Raw genomic sequence first — 22,397 nt, forward strand, 5'->3', positions numbered from 1 at the left:
CGACTTGACAGCTCGGCTATCTGCGTACGACTAGTTGTCTTCTCGCCTCGTTGCTTTCCCGAAGGGCCCGCCCCCTCCCCTCTGCTGCCCTACCGTCGGCACATGGAGGTAGGTAGAGTCGGGAGACCGTCTCGTGAGACACGGTGGGCACACGTCACGTATATCACAGAGCGCGGCCACGACGATAATCACGAGCGCGAAACACGGGGGGGCCTCCTCCTCCTCCTCCTCCTCTTCTGGCTTGCTCCTCCTGGACACCTCTCGTCTCCTCTTTCGGATCCTCGTTGCTTGCCCGTTCCTCCTCGCGTCAAACGTAGCCACACGAGAGAGGCGGTGGTCACTGGTCGCCAGACGAACGAAATCGAAACGAAAAAACACGGTTACGGGAACGGCGCGACGCGACGCGCGGCGGCTCGGCACGGCTCGGCTCGGCTCGGCTCGACCGGTAGGTAGAGAGATACGCGCTTCACCGTGACACCGCCGGGAGTAAAATAAAATTGGCGGAACCGGGAGAGAACGGCGAGAGGCGCGCACCGCCGCGTCAGACTCCCTTGGCGTTTCGGTGGGTATATAGAAGAGGCCGAGGCGAGGAGAGAGAAGGAGCGCGCGTGTCCCTTTACCGACGGGCACGGGTCGAGTGTGAGAGCGCGAGAGCGGCGACGGCGGAGCGAGCGAGCGAACGGAGGAGCCAGCGAGCGAGCGAGAGAGAGAACGCCACGGCGTATAACCAACACAGCGCACGGCATAAGTGAAAGTGATTCAGCAGCGCATGCCACCGCGCGCGGCCAGGTGCCCGACAAGGAGTAGTAGTGGAGGTGCCTGTGAGGGCCCGTCTGGGTGGGGGGGTGACACGCGGTTCGGGAGGAGAGGGAAGGGACGCGGGAGAGGAGAGACGGGGAGGGCGTCGGGAGGTATTGCCGCGGTCGAAGGGATCCAGGGAGGAGGGGAGAAGGAGGTTGCGCGGACTCGATAGCGGGGATGACCTACTTACGGAACCAGGTCTATGTCGGCCGGAGAAGTATTGTCCTCGCGCGGCTCCCGCGCCGGTCTGCCGCCGTTACCGCCGCCGTTTTGTCGACCGTATTTGTCGTCGGTGGCTGCCGGCGAATACCCCGAGACGCACGTGTATACCCTGCCTGCACGGGATTCGATCCGAATCGATACCTCCCCCACCGATGCGCCTCTCTTATCGCGGAATTCGTCGCGACCCCGAATCTTCCATGCACGACAGACTGGAAATATTCCTAATGGAATCTATATCTGAAACGATTCTTTCTCAGACTATTATTCCCGTGATCGTACGTAGGGAATACTAGGTTGCGTGGATTTTAATGAGCAAGCTTTTTAGAAGATACACGGGGTATAAATAGCGTTCGAAGAGACGAGTAGAATGATGTATGCATCCAGCGTGGAAGAGGTTGCGTGTCGTATTGCTCCTCTTTTTTTGCTGGCGCGCGGCTCGCGTGAGGAAGATCGAACGGTAGAGCCCGCGAACAACTCTTGCTTTCAAAGAGCACAGGGGAGCCAAACACAGAGTCGCGGTAAGCGGGCACAGGGCAGGCGCACAGGCCACATACAGGCCGTGGCTGGGTCAACAGTAACGCCGTTGGCACTCCCCGACAGTGCCAGTGCTTCTCTGTGTGTACGTCGCAGTAGATGTACGACGCGAGGCGGTGGGGAGACCCACTGACCCAGTTCGCTGAGAACATGACGCAGCCGCGACTCACTCCCTCTCATTATCTCTCTCCTTCTCTCTCGGTCTATCGCTCTGCCTCGCCGTCTCGCTCTCGCCCCCTCGTTCCTTCTCTCTCTTCCCGCCTCCCTCCCGCACCCTCTGCCTCTACCATCTCGCGCATCCCACCCTCCCAGTCGATCCTCCGTCTCTGTCCCTCAGACCCTGTCCTTACACCTTTTTCTACGTGTTCCGCCACCCTAAACACGCGCGTACCCTTTTCTCTCCTCTTTCTCCTCCTCCTCGACTCTCCTCGCTCTCCGTCACTGTTTCTTATTTCACCCTTGCTCCTTCTTTTCCTGCCCGCTCCCTGCACGCGGTATCGTCTTTACTCTCCCTTTCTCTGTCTCTCTCTCTCTCTCTGTTCGTCGAGTAGACCGTGGATGCTTCTTTCTCTAACGCGGCTACCTCCCCCGACCCTCCTCCCTTCCCTCCCTCCCCGTGTTCCTCTCCGTAAGCCTTGCTTATTCACTTCGAACGTAATTGTCGCGCTCTTTTCCGTCCAAGTAACCGTGCGCGCCTGCCGTAATAGCGCGCACACATGTACGAGCGCGCTGCGCGGCTATATGCAGGGCTGCACATGCATGCACGCACGCGCACAGCGTGTCATCGATGAATGCACGCGGCAACTATTGCGAGCGTGTTGTCATCGTCGTTGCCGTTCCGTTGTTGTCGTCGTATCCAGTGCAGCAGGTTTAGAGGTTAGGTGCAGCAGAATCGCTGCCGATGATCTTCGAACTTACCGCTTTTTATATTTTAAATAATGGAAGCAGATTGGCTCCGCTGTCTGTATCGTACTCGAATCGTGGTTCGTTTGGGTGTTACGCTCCTCCTCGTGGGAACCGAGAATAAAATTGAGACGATTTTTCGCAATTTCGATTCGAGTATGATACACTCAGTTGCCAATCTTACGTAACATGAAAAATATATTCGTACACTTAAGTTACATAAAACAGTAAAAGCGTGATAAGAGAAGCGTAGTTGCGTCGAAGTTGCAGCGCAGAAGGGAAGAATATGACGAGAACGGGAGCAGATATATAGTTAATCATGAACGAAGCTCGGCAAGGAAGCTCGTTTGGTTAATTAAACGCCACTCCATCCAGGAAAGTAGAATCGGAAATAACACCCGTCTCGATTCCCCTTTTATAGCTCCTTTCCACATTCGGCTCCTCCTCCGTTTACGCAACAAGTGAGCGGAACCTATTTAACAATGACCCCTTAAAATAAATCCACCCCGTATCGCGGGGGTTACGAATTATCGTGAAAGAGCCGCGGGGATCGATCCCAACTTCCTGCTTCTCATTCTGACGTCGCGTTTCGCGTCCCTCGGGGGGCGCGAATCGGAAATGGGTACCTGCTCCGCCGATCGCAGACAACGATCGTACGCAACGTTGGTCCCATTTCCAGCAGGGGCGCGCATTCAGGAGGAATAAAGAGCCGGTGCGCGTTCCATTGCGTGTCAGGTTGAATCACGATCAGCCGTGACGATGGAAACGGCGCGACGGAGAGGGAGAGACGGGAGCGAGGGAGACGAGAGGATCGAACGAAAGGGAAAAGGGCCGGCTACGGGAACAGGGGGCCGAAAGGGCGGAAGAGGCAACGAAAGAAAGTGAAAGCTGTGACCCAGAAACTCTGGAAATGTAAATGGCGCTCGCACGACGACACGCGTTCGGGAATTATAAATCATTATACAAGGGTTACGAGGTTTCGACACTGGCCGATAGGCGATTTCGTTAGAGTCGAAAGCTCGTGAAGAGCCGACGCGATTCGAAAGGGACAATTACGAAAAGGAGTACCTACGCCCGATGAAATCGTCGTCGAACGTGACGCACGGTATCGGAGGGATCTCGTTTCCCGCTCAGGGAGGATCGTGTTGCCGCGCTTATTCCGATCGACGACTGAAAACTCGTTCGACGTTGCTGATGGACACGCGAGGAGAGGCGCGATAACGACAGTGCTGCGGCAAGGCTGTAGAAAAGCGAGTCCTTTACCCGTATAGGCCAGAATTATGCGACCATTATCGGCATTACGCTATTTCTGGGTCAATTAGCATCGCCGGTGATCCTTTAAACGCTCGTGGGCGAGTAGGTACGTACGCGGATACACGCGGAGTTGCGGCTGTCGGAAGTAATCTACTTTTTGCCAGAGGGAGTTCGGCACTTCGCTTTCGAGGACTGTTTACGCTTCGCTCTACTATTTATTTTCACCCTTTCTTGGGATCAACAGGGGTGGCAATGACGTCACGGGGTTAAGATTGGAGATATCGGAGGATCGTGAATGAGAATAATGGAGCGCGTGATCTTCGTGATAATGCCTTAAGGTAGTTTTTAGCTAAACGCAAAAGTTCGAGAGTATTCAAGAGAAATCTTGAGGATGAACAAAAATCGATTTACCGTATCGATATTGAGAAATCATTAATAAAAGTTGGCGCGTTTTAATACCGTGACATACGGCAGAATCGAATAAAACTTCTTCTCAGCTACTTTATGGCTGAAACAGGAAAACTATATCGAAGAATGTTACCAAAATTGAAATATGAAGCGAATATATTAATTTTAATAAAACTGTTTGTATAGCGCATTCGTAATTATTAAATAGAAAAAGAAATTTCTGTAGGAAGTTATCTGTCAATTGTATTATATTGAAATTTAACTTTTTTCAATATATCTAAATAGTGTTAAAAAATATTATTATAATGTACATAGCAATATATCGTACCAATTCATCCTTTAGTTGGTTAAAAAACACCTTACTTAATACGTAGACTAGATTAAACAAACATTTGACAAATAGGCAATAAATATATCTATGTAGAAATAATATAAAAAAATTTGGTTTGGACAAACATAACTCAATTTATCTAAAAATATATTCACCCATGGAAAGTAAATGTTACTGTATACTTGGCATCGTGTCCGTAAAAATGGATGCAAGGCGTATTTAATAAATAATTCTGTTCAGAAATAAAGTTCTCAGAGTACATTTCAACACGATTCCTTATTTTCATATACTATACATAACCCATCCCCAAACATTCAATGAACCTGTTTACTGCCATCCGTACGAACTCTGTAATCTACACCAGATTACCTCATAAACGTATTCAGCGTGGAAACGAAAGTAATCTTACTTTAGTAGAGCGAAGAGCATCGGGTTGAAGATGGAATGTTAATAAGGATATTAAGGCCAACCTATTTCCCGTTAAAAAAAAAAAAAAAAAAAAAAAAAGAAGAAAAAGAGGCGCGTATACGCCGTCTTCTAGCAGCGCGATTACTATCACGGGTATTAGCTATGCAGGTACGGTATCTATAACTCGTAATATTCGACGCAAAGAATACGAGGCTGGTGTGATCTATCTCTGTCTCCCTTTTTCTCGGCCACTCTTTCTCTCTGTTTCTTTTTGCTCTCTCTCCCTCCCTCCCTCACGTTCTCTCTCTCCCTCTCGTGCTCTGAACAACGTGTCTCGGTTGTGTGAAGTGTGCCAAGGACCGCCCCACTCCGCAATCCCATTTTCGAAACTAAAAGTAAAATCTAACTCATTGTGCCTGTTATACGCAGAGAGACCGTTACCGTAATATATATTTTTGTCGTACCCGCCCGAGAAACTGTCGAATTTGTTCGGGGGCGACGTGAACGCAATAACAAGGACGGACTACCGACAATCTCGTAAGCGTCGATGTCGATCAGCGGGCGGGCGGCAGCGTCCATAAAATTTCGATATTACTTTCGCGCTCGTTGCTAAGGATGACACGCTTTTAGAGTATGTAAGGTCGCGAGGAAATTTCGAGCGGTCGCGGTACAGGTGGGTGGGCGATATTTATCACAGCCCCCTCCCTTCTTCCGTCTCGGGAGTAAACCAAGGAGAAGCCACCCCTCTGTTTCCCCAACGATCCCTCTGAGCACGCTTCTCTCCGCAAAGAAGATTACGCAAATCCTTATTCCGTCTCGCGGCGTCCCCGAAAACAGCGAAAAAAAAAAAGAAACAGAGAAATGAGAATAGAGGAGGCGGACGGATGGAAGCGGAGACCGAAACAGAGATAGAGGGAAAGAGAGGAGGAGAGATTGTTTCATCCACGAAACGCGAACTGGCGTTTTGCAGGCCAGTTCGCACGTCCTTGACACACTTACCCACATGGGATATCGCGAGACCACGTGTAACTGTGTGCTATGCATTAACGTGCATGCGCGTGTATCTACACGCACACGCGCCACCCCGTTCCCTGTATGCGTGCGAGTGCATGACGGCGGGTGTGCGCGCGCGCGCGTTACGACGCACTACGCGAGAGAGGCACGTATATATACGAACGAGGGTACACACACACGCGGGGATCGCCGCGAAGGCGACAAAGATGCGAAGTTGCGCGTGCGCGCGGTTTCAGCGTGCAGATCCATCGTTCTGTGGCAAAGGACGCGCGTAGACCAGTTTCTGTGTGGAGGTGCAAGGATGTACCCCCTCGCGTGTGCCGCATGCATTCGTGTGCTGGCCATGTATATAACTCCAGACGACCCTCTCGGTGCCCGTCGTCTCCCATTTTTATTACCTTGCAACTGGGACACACGACGGAATTCGAAATGGACCTTAAGCCGTGTACGCGCAGCAAGAATCGAATCCGCGCACAAACGCGGGGAAACGAGTCGAATCTCGAGACGGAAAATCACTCGTAAATAAAAATCTTGTTTAAATGCGATAATGATTCATAGTTAACCCTTGAACGACATGGTCTATATCTTATATAAACTCCCACTTTTTTCTACAACTGTATCAAATGCATGTAATGTAACACGCTGTAGTAGAGTTCTACTTGATAGAATTTTTCTAAAAAAATTGTTGAAGAATGGTGGATTAAATTTGAAGCGTTTAACTTGTTGGTAGAAAACAAGCTGCAGGTAAACACGTGCCCCCATTGAAGAGTTAAGTTTCATTATACAAGGTAATACCAAAATAGATAGTCCTACTTTGGTAGCATATTCTACTCTTCCTGAGAATGAAAAAAGGTCATATGTACTTAGGCCTGGAAACTCTTCCTTTCCAAGATATGAACACAGCTTTTAGAAAGCGAACTTCCTATACCATTAGAAACCGTACCACTGACTAAACTGGCTATACGTAGGTATGATGGAGATCCGGTCCATTTTATTCGAATTCAACTCAGACTTATTTCGAAACCACCATGTATGTAAAATAAAGCCTGGGCTATCCTAGATTATCTGGATCCTCCTGAATTATCTCCACTATTTATTAACAGATCTTCCTCAATTATCTTGATTAAGTTCTGACCTATGAGCCATGCATTCAGTAGTTTAATCACTTTGGAACTAATGAATGCATAATAACCCCTCAAAAAGAAAGAATTTATCCATCAACAGGCATTTATCCATTCAGTTCCTAACCCACTGTTAAGCCTCTTGATCGAGGTTCAATAGAACACCCTCCTTCCGCCGAACAGATGGTTGAGGGAGAACAGGAAAAAGATTCCAGGAAAGTATCGCGTCCCAGTAATTTGGTCCTCCCTGTCTTCCAACGATGGCTATATTAGCCTCATCTTGAGTCCAGAAGAAGACGTGATTGCGCCTTTCTAGAAAGCAAGTACAATTGCAGGGACACGGGAGCCCGTCTACCTGGATCTTTTCCAGGCGTGACACTGTTTATATCCCTTGAAGAGTTGTTAAGGGGCGTCGCTTTCCCATCAGGGGGTCCTGCCCATAAATTAAGCCCGGATGTAAATATTTGGAAATACTGTCAAGAATTATTGCGTGCAATTCGCAACGGGAGTTCCCAGTGACCCACTGCCCCGATGGCAAACGGGCCCGCAAGGGGTGGCTTTTTCTCTGTTGCCAATGGAGAATGGTTCGAACCGTCACGTATATACAGTACTATACTTTACAAGCTCTGTAAAAGTCCTCCCTGAAGAGCGGCTCGGTGAAAGCCGGGCAGAGCCGTAAAGTTAGAATTTCTGACCCGCGACGCTCGTCGCCTGGCCGAAAATTGAGCCTAGCTCATCCGTGAAGAACGGCACGAGAGAACGGCTACCGTAGAAAAAGCCTTCCGCCGACAATCGACGCTGAGCCATTTATTTTTCTCTCGGCTCGGTCTGTAATCGAACCGCACAATTTTGGCGGTGGAGCGGAAACAAGCGTCCCGCTGATGCTTCGGTCGATTTTTAGTATAGAAACACTGAAAGTCTCCCACAGACCTGCACGAAATGCTCGTAGCGGATGTGGTGCGAATAAACGCATAAAACGCCTCGTATTTAATTCAGTTGCGAATCTATCGCCATGGAATATTCGTTGCTTTCGCGAATATTTCATGTACGTGTGTCTAAGTTTCTGCTAAATGGATTTTTTGTTTCGGAGTACATGCATTTTCCTCTATTCTTTAATAAATGCTTTCTACGCGTTTCAACGTCCCTTCCCCGTCGCGATGTACATTTTTATCGAATCGTGTGCGATAAGTAAATACGGTGTCGATTGTTACTTTTAAAACAGTCTCGAAGTTATCGCGAAAACAGTTTGCGGATGACGACAATAGATTAGAATTATTATTACCGTTAGTTTCGTTAGCATTGTTGAACTCGTAAAGAGCTATTTGCTAATTGTTTGGTAAAAGCAACGAATTTTGAATACTTTATTAGTTTAGCTTTCCCCTTACTGTGGTCATCGCCTTCCTGTTCTAATCTATTTTTCCTGAAGAAGTTGAATCATGTTACCTCAAATACTCCAGTAAATTAGTACCTGCACTCAATTCTTCATATTGTACAGTGGATATTGCCCTATTATAGCTCTATTGTGACTCTATTGCGACCTAAAAGGTCCACAGTGCTCTTATGCACTTCTTAACTGAAAATCAACCGATCCTACAAACAAACACGATGTTCTCGCTGCGATATTTTTATGGCGGCACTGTCTTTGAGTTTCCAAGCGAGAGGATCATCCTGTACAAAATTTCCATACTACAGACTGACTGTAACAAAATTTATAGTTAGCTTACTAACAAAATTTATAGTTAGAAATACGTTTCTAAAATCAACTCGTAAACTGATAGCTCATTACACTAATTCCCAAAGATGTAAATAACAACGTATAACAAGTAGAACTCGTTTGCTCTAGTAATATCAAGGTACAGTGAATAAACGAGCCTGATTATAACGACATAACACTACATCTAGAATTTATTTAGAGCAAATCAAGCTTTTTTGCTACAAGTTATCCCTTCTTTCGAAAGACCATAATGCGCTTTCCAGTGAATCGTGTGTACAGCGAGGGAATACTGCACATGCACTTTCCTCAAATGAAACAAACCCGCTGAATGACGTCGCTAATTGCGTGTAGCTTTCTTACACTCGACCACCTTCGACTTGGTCTACCAAGAATCGTCGTCGATCCAACGGCTCGCATATTTCCCGCAATTAAAAGCAGCGGCGTTTTCCTCGCGATACTTCCACGAGACAACGCATACCCAGGACGGGGATTGTCTCGCTGGCGCGAGGCTTCATGAAATGTGAAAGTTCGCGCGATAAAGGTATTCATTGCCGTTTATTATGCCCCGTAACAAGCGAATCATATTTATATGTATTTAGTCCACGCAAGTTTGGTGTGCGTTCCATGCACGCAATTTATGTATCTGTCCGCTGTATCGGGCATTGATTGCGCACCTTGAGCTGCGCAGCCCAGCCTGTTCCTTTTTTTTTTCTCTCTCCTTTTTATCAAGAGATCACGATTAAGAAAAGCCAAGGACACCGTCGACCTTGACCGAAAAATCGCGCGGGGGAGGGGCGAGGGTGCGATTAAAAAATTCGCGATCCACGCGGAACGAGGGATACCATTACTTAAGGCGAGAGGCGGGGTCAGGAATGTAAGTCATCATCTCGGCGCGAGGCTTAACGATGATCGCGGCTAAAGGTACCCTCGCGGCCCCGCCAACCTCCTGCAGGAGCAGCACCACGAGCAGGATAACGCTTCAAGGTTGAAATGCGAATCGGGTACGCGAGAGACCGGGTCTTCGAATGGTAAGGCCAATAATAATGATCGGTGACTGTAATGACCGGCAATTTCCTGGGGAAATAATTCCGTGCAGACGGAGCGAGGCGAGCTAGACTCGGTACGAGTACGCGCACGCGCGTATCTCTGTCTGGAATTTCGCGTACACGCGTAAAATCTGTAATTTTCACACGCCTGGAATTTTTCACGTGGGAACAGCGCGTGGAATGAAGCAGAAGTAAACATAGTCGTAAACAGAGTGATTTAATTGACGTTTTACTGGGCGTTTCTTGTGTTGCGATATGATTGGGTGAAGGATAGTGAGGGATGAAGAAAAGAATCTAGGGGGTAGTAAAACCTTGGTTTTTGTGCAAGCTTCAAGGTTCGTTTAATTACAGGGACAATTAATTAGCTGTTTTCTACCATTGCAGATATTATCATAATTTATCATTAGAAGAATGAACGAGGAGATAAATAAGATTCATCTTCAAGTATTCATGTCCTGAATAATTTTAATACAGATTTGTCTGGTTGTTGATATATGAGAAGATAATTGAAAACAGGCATATGTAATATAAATATTTCCCTACATTCTCATCAATTAATGTCTTATACACATTTTCCCATAACTAAAAGTGTATATTCATTATTCATTGTCCATTATATTCGTTATTCATAAATCTGACGATAAATTAACTGATAGATAAAATATTTTTATCTTCAATTTGAATTCATTTTGCTCGATGTAGGTATTTATCGTTTGTTGGCTTTAATGGGAATGTAAAAGCAATTGGTCGATAAAGGCGAAGCGGTCGCTAATGGGGACATTTACCTTAAATGTATTATAATTAACCAACGCTCATTAATACAGAACGAATAAAAACCCTGTATTATGCTGACGATACGTCGGCGCGTCGCCAGTTTCGTCGGACCTCGAGAAGAAAGGACCAAAAGTGGAATCCTGTTTTTTACAACGATTCTCGTTCCAAATTAAAATCGCTCGAAATACATCCCTTTCTATTAAAACAATATAAATACTCATTTATGGTTTCATAAGCAAGTTCATTAAGAAAGAAAACGTCGTATAAGAAATCAGGTTTCATATTTGTAAGTTCGCGATCTACACACTTATTGACAAGTTACTTGTATTCAAGCTGTTTGAATTCAAATATATGATTTGAAACCAATTTACTAATGTAAGTCTTGTTACTTTACTTGAAATATTCTTCCAAATTCTAAGTGAAATTGAAATTCTTTCAACTTGATCAGACTTGAGGCAGATAAATGCATACATCTTCCACGATGTGAATTTGAATTTTTACAATGTGAATTTTGAGCACACAGACACAAATACGTGTCATATGAAAAGTAATCATTAACTACCCCTCGACGCGGGTCATGTTTCAGCTGTCTACCATTTCAAGTTCAATTCAAGAAATGAATTCGAATAACAATTGGCTCATCTGAATGAAGCTTCCAAGTAAAGTCTGAAAAAGTTCGATTCAAATCAAGCAGCTTGAATTAAAATACCCGAAGGAGGCATTACAGGTGGAGACAGAGAAGTCAGGACAAAGGCTACATTTGCATTGTACTAACAAATAATTCAGTGACCACTTTGGGGAAGTTTGTCTACAGGTGAATCGGAGAACCCCTCCAGTAACCAACTGTTGAAGGTATCACCACCCACACCAACAAATCACCGACCTACACCGCAAAAAATGTCACAGAAAAAACGTCGAAAAGACGAAATAACTGTCAAGTAGAGAACGATAGATCGTCGAGATGAACTCGTGGTCGCGAAACGCGATGCGCTACGACGCGGAGGTATTCGTCTAGGTGACGCACGCGCGCACGTAAACGCGTGTCAGCACGTGCCAATTCCGTGGGCAACCGGGCACGGCTTAGATGCGCCTCGTGTCTGCACCTAGCACGTATTTATATCGCGTGTAAGACGGTTGTGCATTAGGCGCAATAGCCGATCTCGGGCGAGTCGGTTCAAGAGCCCCGCGCGGGCGCTCGCGCGCGATGAATGGGCGAAAGTTCTTTTCCTCCTCTCTTTGCTGTCGGAGCATCGGGGCGGGGAGGGAGAGGCGGTCTCCTCGTGGCCGCTCTTTGTCCCTCCGTTAGGCAGCCACGGGGCTCGTCACGCGCGAAAAGTGGCTCATCCGCTTTTACTTTCCACGACAGCTTTCGTTGGCAATGGTACTAGTTACGGCTGTTACGTTAAGCGGTTACGAGAGAGAGACGTAAACGTTTCTCGCGGAGTTAACTCGCCCAAGTAAGCCAACTCTCTCTCCCTCTCGCTCGCTCTCTCCTCGTTCCTGCCTCCGAGACCGAGATCGCCGCTCTCACTTTCGTTGGGCGAGCTCGCCTACGTAATATCGCCTCGCGAGGCGGCTTCGATTTCTCTCTTCCTCTCTCCCTCGCGACGATCCTTGTTCACCGACTCGCCTTCTTTCCTCCGCGCTCAATTTCGTTTCGTCAAAGGCCCCCCTTTTCGAATAGTTTTCACGTCGTTCCTTTCGTTACGTGGTCGTGACGAGGCGGCAGGCGAGCCCGCTCACGTGAAACTGGAAACGCACGAGGCGCTTAGGAAATCCTCCCAGCGCGGTCGAATTGCTTTTCTTCGCTTAACGCGATTTCGATTAGGCAGGTAAATGTCTGGGACTCTTGCTCCCGATCCCCACGTACGACGGGACTGCTGCTGCTGTGCGACTGCTTTTCGACATCGACGCAACTAGATTTCCTCGAAATATTACAATTCATGGGACAGATAAGGGTAGATTTATGGGCGACGCTGCGAATAGACTGCGATAATGATAATTATATTGCCGCGCTGCTAGAAGGAAGAACCGAGGGGGTCCCGTGTACTCGATTTTTTAATGACCGCCCTCGAAAATGATACATGTTAAGATTGGATAGTAACAGTCGTAATAATGATCTGAATAATGCAGGAAATTGTATACAGCTGTACGTGATGATGTGAAGTGAATTTATAGTCTTTCTGCTGTAAGTTTAATTGTAGATATAAGTATGTAAGTAGGTACTTTACAATTATAGGTGCATGTGTATGTATTTTTTTCTGTGGAACAATTTCCCTAAAAATGCTTCCACAAACTTTTTCTACGATCTTATCTGAATTAGACAGAAATAGTAGAAATTCTGTAACTATGTAATAGTTCAGGTCTCAACCAATGCTCTACCCTCTACCGTCCTCTTATTGTCGTGACACCGAGTTACAGTAATTTTGAATAAAAAAGACCATGAATAATTGAAACCCAGTTAATCTGGGTTCTATCGCAAATACTCTCACCAATTGTCCCATAGTTTCATTGAAAACTCCAAATTCAACAACTATTACACTCCTCAAGTAGCTACCCAATGTGAAACCGACCAACCCCATCTAAAATTCTAAAACTCACAATTTCGAGTTCAGCTTACTCTCAAAAAACCACTCTTTCATTCTCATCCCCCAGAATCCTCCAAGCCCGTCTAATTTTCCGAACCTCTCCGCGATCGAAAACGACGCGAAACTCTGGTCACGAGCAGTGGTCAAGAATAATTTTAATATCCGGGTCAAGTTGAAGAGTTCGTACTGTCGAGGAAGGACGGTGGCCAGCGGCTTGAGGTCATCCGTGTCGTTGTTGTTCGTTATTTTTAGCCGGTTGGGGCAGCATTTTTACCCCACCTTATTATTACCAACGCCGTCGACGTGGTATCGAGTGAAGGATATCGAGAACCAGCTTCGGACGAGCCGAGGATTGCGGCGTGGAGCGATCCTCCTGGGCAGAACAGCCGCGAAGAAAGCGATCCTTGAGTCTCGAGACTCGGCGAAGAGGAGGAAGAGCGATCGACGACGCCTTGAATCTTTCCCCGGCATAATTGTACGTTTAATAAGCGCTTTATCAAAGGCGATAATACGCGCGATAACGGTATGTAGGTCAGTTTGATACGAGTGACCTGATTCCTAGCAGGCACCGCGTTACTAACGCTCGTAGATCCGCATGCGTGCCACCAGCGTGCTACAGTTTTCTCTGTGTACACCCGCGGAGCAACGCGCATAATTCTAAACACTCACCGTGACCACGTGCACGCCGCCGCCCACGCGTTTCACGCTCTCGTCTAATCCGATATGCACGCACACGCTCACACGCGTGTCCTGCAGAGGATCCCTCAAACGGGGAAGCTCTCGGAGGCGACTGCACGTGAACAACTGAAGTGGCTACTGTGTATTTTCCTCCTAGACATTATTTCAGGAATGTTTTCTTGCATTTTCTGGGATTCTGATTGTTTCGATGGTTACTGAGAATCTGTATCGTTGACGATAAGGTGTGACGATATCTAATTGAATTTGAAATATTATAATTATGTGCCTGAGAGTCAGACTGATGGCGAGTCCTTTTCTGATTTTCTTTTAGAATGCAGGCAAATTGTTTCTTTTTTTAAATAATGTAGTAGTGGAAATATATTCTTATTACTTTAATTCTGAAAGACATGGACTTGGGTCAGTCTGGTTGTGAGGTACAGAATTGCACATTGGATGTTTATGCAAATACAAATTTTCATGTATACTATTAGAATAATGGAAACGAGTTAAAAATTCGTTTCAGTCTTCGAATATTATAATGTGTACTTTAGTTCTGCTATTTTGTATATCTTTGCATTATGTGTATTTTGTACTTTTTTGAACACTTGAATTTTCCATAAATACATAAAGATCTGTAGTCTAATTATAATTGTGATTTTTGTTATGCTGACGATACTGTTATCCATGTTTATTTGTAAACGATGGGAATAAACAAAATGGAGAATTTTTGGTTTGCTGCCTTCATAGTTGCATTAAACCTCGATACTCGCACGCATCAACAGTTCTAGTCTTTTACGAAAATCAAGGGTTCAGATTTAATTGCAAGTTGAATGCCCGTTCTTAGGTTCGTAGCGAGAAGAGAGATGGATCATCCGAAATGCCAGTAAAGTGATAGCTTGTTTAGCAAGTCAAAGACGAAACGGAAATTTAAAAGCGTTAAGTCGAATGCATTTGAACGAAATTTAAATATTATCTCACGTTCTACATATTGAATACCTCATTAGAATACACGCCGATATATTATACACATATTTCTTCGTGTTATGCTCGTTTTACATTCCTACCGCGCGTTAAGAAGCCGTAAATTACCAGTGCAATTATAAAGCGCGTCGTGGCACAACGATCGGGTCATTATCCACGATATTATGATAATCAATCATTACGAAAGCAATTTGAAAATTCGCGTACTTATAAAAGTACAAACATTGACTATACGGTTGTTCCCGGTGCTTGCGTTGTTTGCCTCAGGTGATAAGGGAACAATCGCAAGCATGAATACTCGAGTCATCGCATTTCCACAAGGGACTCAAGAAATTGACCGAGTTTTAAAAAGTAAATTCCTTTCGAAATCAGCAGACACGCCTACAATCCTTTTCAAATTAAAAAAAAAAAAAATATGATCTGAATATTTTTAAAAAAATTCTATCATCTCCAAGAATCTGAGCTTTTCGAGCACCCTGTCTTGTCTTCAAGGCACCATGTCTTCAAAAATTTAGTTCCATAAAATATCAGCTCATTTAGAAGCAAAATTATCCATGCTCTAATATTAGACTTTCAAACGAAAAACAAGCAACACATTTTAATTACTCCGTATCGTTAAATGATGGAAAACATTTTAAACCACAATTCTCCGCGTTTTCGTAATATTGCAAATGGTTGAGCATCCATTTGCAACGCGGCGTCTTCCCCGAACTTTTTTACCAGCCACGATACGCGTGCGACGCTTTCGTCATGCACCGAGACACAAAGTGCAGCTCGCCAACCAGAATTAATTCGCTTGACCCATTTACCCGATGCACTTGGACCACCTTGTACTACCGGTATCGATGTGTGTTAAAAGTGTGCCCACGGGTACGGTGACGCGTGCGCGCACATCTTTCAGTTACGTTTCCAACCGACCAAACCGCCCCGATGGGGCAAGCAGCTACGCGATTTCAGATCCGTCGTATCAGAACATTTAACTTACACGATAACTCAATAAATTCCTATAGTCACATGTCGAATATTGAAGATACCGAATGCCGACGATAGAAATCGAAGCATACTGCATCGCAATGTTGGCCACGTTACGTAACGCCAGACACTGTATGTACAGGGTGCACATTTCAATAAAGATTCCTGAAACTACTGTGCCGCGTGTTTTCAATAATTATTAATGCTTTTATTAGGTGAATTGGGAAATTGTGTCGGTTCACAGAAGTATCGAGTTGTTATTATTGAAAGTAGTTTGTTTCTTAAATTATGTGTGTTAATAAATATTCGTATTATTCAGGACTTTTTAAGAACTCTTTGACTGTTAGGAAGTAGAAAATTGTAACGAGAAGAAAATATAAAATTGAGAAGAGCAAACAGAAAATTTCTATTCATAGAAGTACTTAGGTAGTTACCGTATTATGAAATATATATTAGCTGAAATTGATTAAAAGATCTGTTGTTCAAAGTTAAAATTGATGGTACATTAAAATTTACTATCGTATGTTGGCTATTAATACATAGAGCATAATAAATTCAAACTAATTTACTTACATACATTTACAAAACAATCATAATAAGAATAATGAAAGATCTAAATTAAATCAACACAAATATTCAAAACTCCCCAAACCTGAATGGACTCATCCTCTTCTCAACCCGAACTTCTCAAACAAACCAAGTCCAATAAAAATATCAAGCGACTCCTTTTGTACGCGGGTTACGTAACAAAAAGCCGCAAATAAACCGACAACTGGCGTCGTTACACACCAGCCGAATCTTCAATCTCCCTCATTCCACCCGAATCCCCCGCTCCTTCAGTGATATTTCCCATCGGTTCAGAGTTCAAAAGAAACGGATTCGCCTCGGCAAAAAGGGCCCTCGCGGCGTCTGAGGATCGTCTGCGGGACGGAAAGGAGCGCAGAGAGGAAGTTGACGAGCAGTGCTTCTCAGCGCTCGCAACCCCGCGATCGTCTTTGCGTGTGGGAGCGTTTGAACGAATCAACACGCAACGACGGAATAATGGACGAAGAGGATCGTGCATAGAGAGACTTGTCGAGGGAATAGATGAGGCATGCCGCATCGAGGAACGTCGAACGACGTAGCTGAGACAGATAGAGACAAAGGGGAGACGAAAGGGAGCGCGGCAGAGAGAGAGAGGAAGGGTGGGAGCGAGAAAGAGAGAGAGAGAGAGAGAGAGAGCTCTCGCGGTGGCGCGCTTGTGCTCCCGTAACAACGTCGCTCTCTCGGTTCTCTCATTGACCTAGTTACCCAGTACACTTGACCGCACTCCGCGTCCCTCCCTCGACCCCACGCCACATCCCTTCTTCCACACCGCCGCCCTGCCCCTACTCTCTACCCTTCTGAGTGGCGCGCCGCCTCTGCTCGCGGGACTACCGAGCTTCCCCCCTCCGTTCCCCTCAGCGCCGAGCCGTCGCCGTCACCGTCACCGACGCCACGCCGTCACCACCGCGTCGTCGTCGCTCACCCCTGCCCCCACTCGAACCCGTGGCTTCGCTCGCTTTGCTCACTTTGCCGCGAGCCCGTGTGCTCCCTCTGGATTAACATCGTTTTGCCTTTACCTCTCTCTCTCTTCTCCATTCCTTTTATATGTTCTCCGTCCCCTTTCTCCCGTTTCACGGCTAACCTCCCTCGTTCTATATTTTGGATCGCCTCCCCCAAAGCAGGCTGGAGTCGCGACGTTTTATGTCGCGTACGATGATCCTTCTATGAACGAGATTCTGGGGATAAAGGGTGGATGTACTGGGAGAGGCCTGTGGTGGGTTTGAGGGTTTGTTTTTAAGGCTTAGAGGATTAACTTCTTAACCTTGGGATTTTTTATAATTTACCGTGCTTAGGTGCGTGAATTTTTTGGCGGAGATTTGGGACAATTTAAGACGTAGGATGCGTACGATGATATTCTTTTAGGCGAGTTTCGGGAGCAGACGATGAATGTACCGCGAGGGTTCTGTGTTGGATTTGAAGACTTGGAGTTTGCTGAGAAATTAGTATGGGGAGTTTAACTTTTTCAGATCTGTTTTACAAATTTTTTGCATGGATTTATATTCTGTATCGGTAATTCTGTCTGACTGTAAAACGTCTCAACGTGCCCATGTACAGGGTGTTCGATGATAGGTAACAGAAATTTTAAGGGATGTTTCTGCATGCTAAAATAAGACAAAAATGAGTATAAAAGAAATTACGCTTGAGGCTGCGTTTCTGAGTAATTAATTGTTGGAAAAACGCTTAAAATGCACCTGAAATGTGTCTGACTCGGGACTTATTCTACTGACTTCGTTGTGTCTGACCTGACTAATATACGACGTCGCGCGTTGCGGCAGTAGAGTAGGTTGCAAGTCAGACACATTTCACGCGAATTTTAAACGTTTTTACAATTAATAACTCTGAAACAAGGCTTTCATTTTACCCTACTTTAACATATACATAGAATCATTTCTTAAAATTTCTGGCTTCTGGTATCGAACATCCTGTATATCACAAATATAATTGTTAAGGGGTGAATCTACCCTGAGTCACTAATTGATGTAAAGGGTGTTTCACAGATTTTTCGCAAGAATAAATAAATTATGTAGGCCACTAGTTCTCCGAAACATTCTTCTTCACAACTCGTCAGCTGTGCCTAACGAAGCTTTGCTCCTATGAAGAGGAAGAGTCTCCAGACAGTTGTCTCAAGTATGAAATAAATAAGGTGTGTACTAAGAAACCGAGTAATCAGTGTGGAGGTTAAAAAGCGAAGCCGAAGGTCCCCCAGGGATCCGAACAAAAAGTTTCAACGATAAAGCGTTGATCGCAGGTGTTCCGAGAAAATTGCTTGGGATCGCTATAAATACCGCGACAGCGCGATGAGTCAAGCGGCTCGGGGAGGAAATCACGAGATTCCGCCTGTGATTCGAGGTAACGAATCGATTCGAGTCCACATGAGAGATCGCGAAGGGAGTTTCTCTCGTCTGCGAACGGGACAGACGGAAATAGTCGGGTAAGAGTTTCGGGAGAAAGAAAGGCGCCAGACAATGCTCCTCTCTCTCTGCTGGCTGGAGCCGAAGAGCCGATGATCGCACATTGCAGCGCTGGGAAACGTTTTTAAAGCTCGGAACCAGCAACTGTATGGTTACTAGACTGGAATTCCGCTCGCGCAGGGAACACAGGCCGGTCTTACCGGCCAATTAATGCACGTCGAATGGTAAGAAGTGCATTACGCACCTTGCACTCCCATACGTGTTCCCCTGGCGAAGAGAAAAATTATAATATTCAACGAACGAAAGGGGACGACGCGGCGCGGTTTCTGAACTTGCTTTCGATTCTTGCTTCGTAACCGCGATTTTCAGGATAGATTATTGAATGCAACGGTATATTCCATGGGATATGATCGATCGTGGCTGGAGATACGAGGTGAAATTTGTGAGATGGTCTAAAGGAGATGTACCTTCGGAAATGAATATTAAAAAAGTTCTTACACTCTTGGATGTATTTAGGTATTCTTTCTCTTCTGAAAGTGGATATATGAGGACAAAGGATTCGTTTATAATTACTGTGGACAAAATATTAACTAGAGCAGACATTGCAATATGTTACAATTTTAACCCTTCGAAGACGACATCTATGTATTGTATGGACTCCCATTTTTTCATGTGTCATTGCTAGACTGCGAATCTTTACACATTTATGGGAAATTTTAATCCGTAAGACAGTACAGAATTTATATGATAGGTACATCAAAATGTATCTAAATGTTGGAAGTTAAATACTTACAATTTATAATACTGATATCGTGAAATAAATCTTTAATCAGTTTCCATTTCTCTAATCGTGTTTCTAAAGATAGAAATTTGTATAAACATCTGTGCACCATGCCACAGTTCTAAGAGAATTTTTCCGACTTCTCATTTAATAATTGTAAAATGCGTCTGCACCATTTAACTTATAAAACACAAGGTTTCTGATGTAGTAAACTTCATTTCCATTTATACAATGCTTCTGCAGTGAAAATGCTTCATCCTTGAAGGATTAACCCTTAATTGCCATGGTGTCAATATTATAACAGAGCTGCACATGCAGTCACACTAAATCTACCATAAAAAATAGCTTAACACAAAGAACCTACATAATACTACAGTGTATTCATTTTAATGTATACATGAGAAATTTAGTTGTAAGTCAGTAGGATTACCGTGATACTATGTCAGATAAGGGTTAAGTAACTTTATCAAATATGTGGACGCATAATAATTGCTCATTATTTGTTCGTTTTGAAGAATGTATAATCTGTCTTAGCTATCATGTTACTTTACATATTAAAATTGAAATCTCGATTGCGCGAGGTGAATCCGTCGTTGACTCACTTCCCCGATTGTCTAGCGCCGAGGAGGGTAAATCGGGAGATAAAAAAATGGTAGATACCAATCCGCGCAAACCGAACAAAATATCGACTGTTTCGACATCGATCAGATAAGAACGTGATAGCCTCGCATCCTTGCAACGATACCGTCGTCATTATCCGAGATTACCGTTTCGATCACGCGACTTCGATGGTATTAACCATGAATTGGACGACACGCTTTTATCATTCGTCATGTTACACAACCGACTGAACGACGCAATACATTTGATAAAAGAGCCTGTGTTAGTAGGAAATAAAGATGCCAAAACATTGAAATCCCTCGCAGGAAGCACAGATTTCTAGTGACCAGAAAAATGCGTTTTCTGCATCAGCTCCAACACAGAAGACAGCCGCTTATCTGGATCAATGTATTCGCTTCTCAGTCACAGCAACCATATGCTTAGACACGCCCCAAATGAAACTCAAACACCTCAATCCTCATACGACGTTCTCGTCCACCTAAATTCTGGAATAATTCTTCAAACACATAGACAAGCTTACATGAAAAGTTTCGAAATGTTACGCGTTATAGTTTCCCTAGAAAAAAAATTCCTCTCCAAGCGGGTGAAACGCAGTGCAAAATCAAAGCACCTCTGCTCCTCGTCGAGAAGCGACGCGAGTCGCTCGAGAGATCCATGTTTCCCCAGCGGATACTCATCGTTCTACGTCAGCGCCTCTCTGCAGCGAGTTCTCTCTCGATCCTATCGGATCCGATTGATCGATCACCGATCGGGAGAGCAGGTAGCAGGGCTGAGACCGGCAGCGAACAGTAGGCAGCACGCGGCGAGTAGTTAGCTGCTTGGCGTTGCACCGGTGCAGCCTTGAGCCTATTCCACGCACGAAAGCCCCCGCGCCGCACGCCTGGCTGCACGCTGCACTTCACGTTCAGACCCCCAGACTGACTAAGCCGACTCGAAAAAACCGCGCCAACCGCGTCTCTATCCGCGACATTAGCTGACGGGTAAATTTAGTCTCGGTGCATCCACCGACGTGCCGCATCTTCTGAACGTTGCACCCTCCTCGCTGCATTTCATTCGCGATGCATTTCCTATCTTTCATATTTTAGGAAATTTCAATGCTGAGACAAGTAGAATGAAGTATCTAGGAACTGATGAACTTCGATCATCCTATGTACAATTTTTTTTTAGTGAGGCTGCAGTGCAGTTGCAAAGTGCAATTGCAATTTTTTTTAAGCGGGATTTAACAATTTTTTTTGGTATTATTTATCTCTCCGTGTTATTCTGTGAATAAAATATATAGGCCAAGGGCGTTGAAAACGCACAATTTTTTGAAATATTTACAAGTTTTTGAATATTCATAACTATTTGGGGGAGTCGTAAAAACGACGGTTTATGTTCGAAGAATATTCAATAAATTTTACGTTTTAAGTTTAAATATTCTAAAAAATATTTTGACAATATTCAAGGTCACTAAATATGCACTCCTGTACCGCATTTCTCGTTTCCCTGTCCCACCCACTGCATTCGAGAGCTACCAAGCATACACATAAACACAGCTGCGAACAAAAGAAATTTTAAAAAGTAAGCGGAACTATTTATCTACTATTTATAATCGTTATGAAGTATTTATCTTACACGAAATGAGGAGATGTCCCAGAATAAATGGATCTTATCATCAGAAAATAAAACATTCAGAAAAGTTATTAATATCCACTCAGAGACCAATTCGAACCTTTTTCTGTCTGCTGCTACTGTACACAAGTGCATACGTGGCCCAAACACACAAAGGCAAACTGGCACAGCGTAAAAATGGGCACTGTGCCTGATGCACGGGAGAGAGGCCTGTGGCCTTGAACGGCCAATTGATTCTGTTGCGATCTCACGCGACCGAGGTACTTCCTGACGCGCCGTTGCTGGTGAGAAGAAAAAGTTAAGAGCCGAGTGTCCGCTGGCGTTTTCGAGTTGCCGCTGGCTTCCAAGGAAGTAGCGTAAACGTTCGCACGCGAAGTGCATCTTTCATCCCCGACAGCGATCAGTCCATCGAGAATCGGAGCGATCGTTTTTGGGCAAGACCAAGGCGCAGCTGGGCGCGGGGCGCGGGCATCATTATTGGTGGATGGTCGATAAAGTTAGAGCGAGAGATGGGCAGTGTAAACTTGCTCCCGATTTAGAGCCGAGCCCTTTTTACACGAAGCCAAGTAGGCCATGCGCGAAGGATGATGACGGTGTGGAAAAATATAACATTTTACGAACATGCAAGCGTCGCTGGGT

General features: G+C 45.2%; 1 protein-coding gene across 1 annotated transcript in view; it reads right to left on the minus strand.

The window, feature by feature from the left end:
* Positions 1–22,397, minus strand: part of Ftz-f1 (ftz transcription factor 1) — an 82,037-nt gene that overhangs the window by 20,622 nt on the left and 39,018 nt on the right. The gene's annotated exons all lie outside the window — the stretch shown is intronic.

This window comes from Calliopsis andreniformis, chromosome 2, assembly GCF_051401765.1.
Source record: "Calliopsis andreniformis isolate RMS-2024a chromosome 2, iyCalAndr_principal, whole genome shotgun sequence".
Taxonomy (NCBI): domain Eukaryota; kingdom Metazoa; phylum Arthropoda; class Insecta; order Hymenoptera; family Andrenidae; genus Calliopsis; species Calliopsis andreniformis.